General features: G+C 35.1%; 1 non-coding gene across 1 annotated transcript; it reads left to right on the top strand.

Annotated features, from left to right (window-relative positions):
- Window positions 1–8,369: 8,369 nt before the first annotated feature.
- Window positions 8,370–8,476, top strand: LOC136221067 (small nucleolar RNA R71). Its single transcript, XR_010684858.1, has one exon. It is a non-coding gene; the product is annotated as a small nucleolar RNA R71 (small nucleolar RNA).
- Window positions 8,477–8,681: the final 205 nt, after the last annotated feature.

Below are 8,681 nucleotides of genomic sequence, written 5' to 3'. Positions count from 1 at the left end.
CCTGAATTACTGAATGTGAGACTTTGATCCTGTGGTCCCACGATCCTTAACAGAGATGACTCTGGGGTGTGAACTGCAAAGGTTGGGTGTCACAGGAAGTAATTTCAGGGTAGTTATACATTGGATTGAGCATTTATCGCTCCCGATTAATGGGAGATACATCCAAGGATCACTTGTGGAAGTCTTGACTCTAAACCCTTGCAAGGTGATAGCTTAAGAGTAGAAATACTGATTTCACTTAACCTATCTTTTTGAGTTGACTCGGCCAATAACAAGTAAAACGAACGCCTAGCTATATGTGACTTGACATTACCCATAGTCATAAGATTCAGTTCAAGGATGTAGTTGATAAAGGATCATATTATACCGTAACTAATACGGAAGGGTTAACGACAGAATCAACCAGTCTTCTTAACGGACTCTGGGGGAATGATTACGGACTTGCCAATAACATACTCTGTACATCATTCCGTTATGCAAGGGATTAAATATAATTCTTGAAGAAATTAATTTAATAGGTTGCATACGGCCAGAAGTAGTAAGGACCTAATGGATCACACATAAGACTTGGAACCAAAAGAGAGATGGATATGATTAATAGATGGAAGCCCAATTAAGCCCAGTAAGGCCCAAATACTAGGAGGGGGCCGAAATTTATATATGTTAGTAAGGAATTAATTTTATTCCATTAATCCTAATTAGATTAGGATTATGAATTAAATTAATTAAGAGATAATATAATTAGGAGTTTTAATTAGATTAATATTCTCCTATTATTATCCAATTAGGTTAATTATTATTATCCTAAATATATTAGATATATAGTGAGATAATAATTACGAATCCTTTTCCGAATTGGATTCCTATTAAGTAACATATTCCTATCTAACTAGGGTTTAGATACAAGCTAATATATATACCCCTCCCCATGTGAATTTCGACCAAGCCCTAAGCCTCCCCCCTTTGTGATTTTCGAAATTGCTTAGAGAGAGAGAAAAAGAATTCTATTCCCAAGTTCGTGAACAAGAATTCATACGACATTCCATCGATTGATTAATCTTATTCATCTCTCTTTCTCTTTGATCTTGTGTTGGTTTATTAGAGGCAATCTATTTTGGTTGCATCTCATAAGGGTTGATTCTAACTTAATCTCACCGTGTTCACGAAAGAAGGAAAAACAATCAAAAGGGAGAAATTCGTTTTTCTTCGCCTACATCAGGTCAGTTCACTATTTCGAGGATTCCCGGAGATTGAACCGTTGGATCGTCGCGATGTTTGGACAGTAGCTTCTAGACATATTCTTCCACGTTTCCACCGACGGGATTGTCGTTCGGAGGTCTGGAAGGTCTGTTTCGGATAGGGGCAGATTGGTAAACAGTTTACATCTCCTTTGAAGTTGTGGGCACTTCGTTTGCAACGGTAGATTGATCATCGAAAGGTATTTCTTCTTATCCCTCTTTATATAAAATAACGATTAACGGATCCTATGGTTAAAAGGAAGTAGGCTAAAATTTTTATATTTCCGCTGCTATACCTTAGCCTTAATTTCCTTCATTATCCTTATTAATTGTAAAAATAAAGAGAATAAATGTCATATTAAGATTTAATGAAACATTAATGGACATTTATGCATATAATTTAAATGAATTATGTCAAGTGAAATAAATACAAGTTCATGTATTAATTAATTAAGTTAAACCCTAAGGTGTAATGAAAATGGATTAAATTTATAATGTGAGGAAAGTATGAACATATTTGTTAATCAATAAAAGCCATATTAGTGCATTATAACCATTTTTATCTCAATTTGAGCAAGAATGATTAGAACTTGTCAACTTGAAGTGATTTAGTATGGATTGATCCATGATCTCATAGGAAATGGAGCAAATATAAATTAACTATAGTCAAATCAAGAAATGAACGAAAATTAGTAGAAATTTTTATTGAATCAACATATATGTACAAAAATTGAAACAAAACATAAAAACAAAGAATGAAATGAAATAACACAAAATACATAAATATTTACAAAATATTAAAAGAAAAACTTATAAACTTGAACTATTCTATATACTCATCCCTATCAATCGGGATTTCTCTAGCCCTATAGCGTTCAATTTTCAATTGCACGAAAGCTTGACGTTCTGGTGCAGATAGAAAATGCGGGCTTGCTTGAAAAACACGTTTCACCAGACCTTCATATTCTAAAAACTCATAGTCTAGTGTAGGAAAAGATTCATCCTCACTCCAAGGAACAGCAATAGTACCCTTGGTACCGAGAATTATTCCGCAAATTATATTTCCGAATCCAATCTTTTTATCCTTGGATCGAGAAGCGGCAATAAGACCCTCCATCAGAATTTTTGAAGAATCAACTGTATTCCTTTGGAATATATCTCCAAGGACATATAAGTCGGTGTCGCGGACCACACTACTAAATGTGCGACCGAACAGACTGTGACACAGAAACTTATGTAGATACAGCATTGAATTGGAGTGAAAGGATTGATTGTAGGCGAGTCGAGGATTGAAATGCCAGAATCTAGTGAGCATTCTCCATATATCTGTGGATGTCATATCTTTGCCAGGATGACATTTGATTGTATCCCTCGGGGGAAAACCAAACCAGGCATGCAACTCAGGATATCCGAAAGTAAATATGTTGCCATCTCGATGAAAACTGAGTCACACCCTTCGTTTGTTAACAAAATGAACGGTACAGAAAAATTCGAGAATCCAATCGCCAATTATAGGAAATCTCATGTTGGCCATTTTTGTCCATCCCAATCGTTCCAAATAGCGACTCATGTCATCGCTTATGCCGAGTTGTTTATTCAAAAACTCGTCCATATATAACATTCCAACGAAGAACTTGTAACGAAGCCTCCAGTAGCGCCTGCCTTCATCATGATTGAAGATAGGAAATGGCGCACCATATCATTTGGATAAGTCGGGACGTTTATTGCTTGAAGCAACAATTTTCTTAGGGGATTTGTGTTTGGTGGTCATGGTTTTGTGAAGAGGAAGAATGGTTCTGTAACTTTTCTTGTAATGGAGTGTTTTGAGAAAAATCAGAATTTTGTTCTGATAAAGATGAAAAGAAAATAATGTAACAGAATTTTGATCCTCTAGGATTTATTTATAGGATTTTAGGACGAAAAGAGGTGTTGTTTTGATGCGAAAAGGCATAAAATCATACCTCAAAATGTTGAAGAAACTCAATTTTTCGAGTTTGAAAGGCTATGTCTGCAGGATAAAGAAGAAACAGGTCTGATGGTGCAGAAAACTCCCGTGTCGCGATCGAGAATCCCAATTCTCGGTCGCGACACGCTGATTTTCTCGCGGAAATCAGGCGTCGAAACCCTATATTTCTGATTCTCGGCCGAGAATATAAATTCTCGGTAAGTTCAGAAAATTCCTTACCTGTTTGGACAATTCTGAAAATGTGAATTCTCAACTGAGAATTCCAAATTCTCGACTGAGAATCATCAAATTTCTCCTAATTCGAACTAAAGACCTAAAATTAAAATAAAAGCATGACTTAAACATATTTTTATGCATCTAAATCTTAATATAAAGTCTATTAATAATTAAAAATCATAAAATTGGCATGTGTAAAAATTTAAACTAAATCAAAAATCATTAAACTAAATTAAAACTAACAAAACAAAACAAAATAAAATAAAAATAAAAGTAAAAATAAAGTACATTAAATTTAAATGAATTAATCTTCAGAAAAATGCGTTACGAACGCAATTTCTTTGTTCGAAACATTTTCGTAATAGATTTTACATCTATTACCGTTAACTTTGAAACGAACTTCGTCAGGTCCTTCAAGTTCTAAAGAGCCATAATCAAATACTTTAGTGACTAGATATGGTCATGTCCATCTGGACTTAAGTTTACCTGGAAATAAACGGAGTCATGAATTAAATAACAGCACCTTGTCCCCAATGTTAAAGCTTTTGACTTTAATTTTGGCGTCGTGCCATTTTTTCACTTTTTCTTTATATATTTTAGCATTTTCGTAAGATAGATGACGTAACTCGTCTAACTCATTTAAGTTGAGCAAACGTTTCTTACCCGCTTGTTGCAAATTAAAGTTAAGTTCCCTAATAGCCCAATAGGCTTTGTGTTCTAATTCGAATGGCAAATGACATGCCTTCCCATACACTAATCGGTATGGAGTCATTCCTATTGGTGTTTTAAATGCAGTACGGTATGCCCATAACGCATTGTTGAGTTTACAAGACCAATCTTTTCTTGAAGACGAAACTGTTTTCTCTAGAATCCATTTGAGTTCTCTATTTGATATCTCTGCCTGTCCATTCGATTGAGGATGGTATGGGGTTGACACGCGGTGACGTACTCCATATTTTTTCATAAGTATATCAAAACTTCGGTTTATAAAATGGGTACCGCCATCACTTACAATGACTCTAGGACAACCGAATCTACAAAATATATCTTCAAGAAAACCAACAACAACTTTAGAATCGTTCGTCGGGGTCGCAATTGCTTCAACCCACTTCGAAACATAATCTACATCGACTAATATGTAAGTTTTACCAAAAGAAGGGGGAAAAGGTCCCATGAAATCTATTCCCCACATATCGAAGACTTCAACTTCTAACATGTTTGTGAGGGGCATCTCATCTTTTCTGCCTAGATTCCATGTTCTTTGGCATTTGTCACAACGAATAATAAATGAACGGGCGTCTTTAAATAATGTAGGATAAAAGAATCCACATTCTAATATCCTGGCTACTGTCTTACTAACGCCGTTATGTCCCCCATACGAGCTAGAATGGCATTCTGACATTATAGACTCATATTCATTTTTACTAACGCATCTCCTAATTATCCCGTCACCACAAGTTCTGAACAAGAAAGGATCTTCCCAAAAATACTGTTTAATATCAAAGAAGAATTTCTTCTTTTGTTGGAAAGTTAATCCTTCCGGAACAATGTTGGCTGCGAGATAATTTGCAATATCCGCATACCATGGCGACATGACACTTTTTATTTGATAGAGATATTCATCAGGGAAATCATCTCGTATACCGATAGTCTCACCTATAGGACCGTTTTCATCTTCGAGTCGTGATAGATGATCGGTGACAAGGTTTTCTACTCCTTTTTTGTCTTTAATTTCTAGATCAAATTCTTGTAACAATAAAACCCATCTAATTAGACATGGTTTTGCATCTTTCTTAGCAAATAAATATCTTAAAGCTGCGTGATCTGTATAAATAATAACTTTTGAACCTAACAAGTATGACCTAAACTTGTCACATGCAAAAACTACTGCTAACATTTCCTTCTCGGTTGTGGTGTAGTTTAATTGTGCACCGGACAGTATGTGACTTGCATGATAAATGACATGAAGTTTCTTATCCTTCCTTTGACCCAAAACACATCCGACGGCTAAGTCGCTTTCATCACACATAATTTCAAAAGGTAAATCCCAATAGGGTTTAGCAATAATAGGCGCACTGACTAAAGTTGTTTTCAATGTTTCGAAAGCTTTTACGCAATCTTCATTAAAATCAAAGGTCGAATCTTTCATGAGTAAATTAGTAAGTGGTTTGGAAATTACAGAGAAGTTTTTAATGAATCTCCTGTAAAAACATGCATGTCCTAAAAATGACCTTACTCCTTTAACAGTAGTTGGAGGGGGTAATTTTTCTATCACTGAAGTTTTTGCTCTATCCACTTCTAATCCCTTTTCAGATATTTTATGTCCTAAAACAATTCCCTCGTCAACCATGAAATGACATTTTTCCCAGTTTAATACTAAATTCATTTCTTCACACCTAGATAAAACTTTATCCAAGTTTTGTAAGCATGAATCGAAGGAATCTCCATAAATGGAAAAATCATCCATAAAAACTTCCATGATATCTTCAATGAAATCATTAAAGATCGCAGTCATACAACGTTGAAATGTTGCTGGTGCGTTACATAGACCAAAGGGCATTCTCCTATATGCAAATGTTCCATAAGGACATGTGAAGGTTGTTTTGTCTTGGTCATCCGGGTAAATATATATTTGAAAGAATCCGGAGTAGTAATCTAGAAAACAATAGAAAGCATGACCAGCTATTCGTTCGATCATTTGATCAATGAAAGGTAGAGGAAAATGGTCTTTCCTAGTTGCTTTATTAAGGTTCATGTAATCTATACAAACTCTCCAACTGGTGGTGGTTCGTGTAGGTATTAATTCACCTTCGTCATTCCTTACAACAGTTATGCCTCCTTTTTTAGGTACACAGTGGATTGGACTAACCCATTCACTATCCGAAATAGGATAAATGATTCCATTGTCTAGAAGTTTAGTAATCTCGTTTTTTACTACTTCTTTCATATTCGGATTTAAGCGTCTTTGCCTATCCGCTTTAGGTGGCTTATCTTCTTCTAAGTGAATTCTGTGCATTACAATACTAGGATTAATTCCTTTTAAGTCTGAAATTTGCCATCCTATACTTCCTATTCTATTTCTAACAACTTCCTTTAATTTTTCTTCTTGAACCTGTGTTAGTTTGTTAGAGATAATTATAGGTAGAGAATCGCCTTCGCCTAAGAAAGCGTACCTCAAATGGTTTGGTAATTCTTTAAGTTCTAATTTAGGTGGAATTATAATTGAAGGCGGAACTGGTCCATCTTCTCGAATCAAAGGCTCTGGGTCCTTATCTTCTAATTCTTCACTCATTATAGGTTCTATTATTTCTTCTTTTTTAATAATGTCTTTTACACATTCTTCAACTAAATCAAGTTTCATACAAGCGAAATCCTCCATAGGATATTTCATTGTTTGGTTCATATCGAACTCTATCTTATCGTCTCCTATTCTTAAAACTACTTTCCCTTTCGACACATCAACTAGAGTACGTCCCGTGTTCATGAACAGTCTACCAAAGATTAGCGGACAATTAACGTCATATGCAAAATCTAATATAACGAAATCGGTAGGAAAAATGAATTTGTCAACTTTAACTAAAACATCCTCGATAATACCATATGGTCTTTTAGTGGTTTGGTCCGCTAATTGCAAAACCATATTGGTACGTTTGATATCTTCTTCTAAGCCTAACTTATTAAAAATAGATAATGGCATCAAGTTTATGCTTGCTCCTAAATCACAAAGACAACTTGGGAATTCAATATCTCCCAACTTACACGGAATAGTAAAACATCCGGGATCTTTGAGTTTAGTGGGCAAATTACTTGACACAATTGAACTACAATCTTCAGTTAGCGAAATGGATGAAATTCCTTCCCAACTGATTTTCTTTGAAATTAAATCTTTTAAGAATTTACCATAATTGGGAATTTGCGTAATCGCATCCATAAACGTCAAATTAATATGCAAATTTTTAAGTTTGTCTAAAAATGTTAAAAGTTGTTTGTCATAGTCCTTATTGCGGACTTTGTGTGGAAAAGGTGGTTTGGGTACAAAAGTTTTTGTACTTGAGTCAATTGGTGTATGTTTTTGGTTTAATGTATCTTCTTTGGATTTTGGTAAATCAGTTCCTGGTAAAGTTGAATTTCCGGGCATCTCCGGACCTAAGTAATTTTTCCCTGAACAAAGAGTGATAGCCTTTACATGCTCTTTTGGATTTTCCTCCGTATGGCTGGGAAGACTTCCCTCTTTGTGGGATGGAATTGATTTAGCGAGTTGTCCAATTTGAACCTCCAAATTATGGATGCTAGATGATTGGTTTTTAATAAGCTGGTCGAATTTATTCTCGATCCGTTTAAAACCATCGTCGTGATTACTTATTTTTCCACTCATAGCATCAATGAATTTGTCGATCTTAGAAGATAAAGTGCTAATCGTATCTCTTGATTGATTTTGATAATTGGTGGTACGATTTTGATTAGCATTGGTAGTATTATTATTATTATCTCTCCAATTAAAGTTAGGATGATTTCTCCATCCAGGATTATATGTATTGGAATAAGGGTTATTAGTTTGGTTTTGCCCTTGGATAAAATTTACCTGTTCAATTTCGCTCATACCTTCATAATCTACATCCGTTTGGATTGGCTTACCATTAGGATCGCATGGTGCCATAAACCTATCAATTTTGTGCGATAAGGTAGAAAATTGGGCTTGCAACATCGCAACTGGATAAAGATTCACTATAACCTTAACTGATGATGTAGTTGAGGATGATGGTTTCGCCACTGGTATATGTCCACGCTCCGCGGGCCATATACTACTGTTGATTGCCATTTCCTCCAAAAGTTCTCTTGCTTGGACCGACGTTTTCTTCATGAATAACCCTCCAAACATAGCATCTAATGAACCTCTAGTTGTAGGATTTAATCCATTATAAAATGTTTGCATTAAAAGTTCAGCAGGCAATTGGTGGTGTGGGCATAAACGTTGAAGTTCTTTAAAACGTTCCCAAGCCTCATAAAGAGTTTCACTATCATTTTGAGAAAAAGGTGTTAACTCTTTAATGACTCTTGCAGTTTTTGCTAATGAAAAATATTTTGATAAAAACGCTTGGGCTAATTGCTCCCAAGTTTCAAATGTTGCGACTGGCATAGAAGTTAACCATTCTTTGGCTCGATCCTTCAAAGTAAAAGGAAAAAGGCGAAGTTTGATTGCTTCCGCAGTCACATCTGTTATTTTAAAAGTGTCACAAATTTCTAAGAAATTTGTCAAATGG

The sequence above is a fragment of the Euphorbia lathyris genome, chromosome 2, assembly GCF_963576675.1.
Source record: "Euphorbia lathyris chromosome 2, ddEupLath1.1, whole genome shotgun sequence".
In the NCBI taxonomy this organism is placed as follows: Eukaryota; Viridiplantae; Streptophyta; class Magnoliopsida; order Malpighiales; family Euphorbiaceae; genus Euphorbia; species Euphorbia lathyris.
The sequence above is the reverse complement of the archived record's forward strand: the minus strand, read 5'-3'. Positions and strand labels throughout refer to the sequence as shown.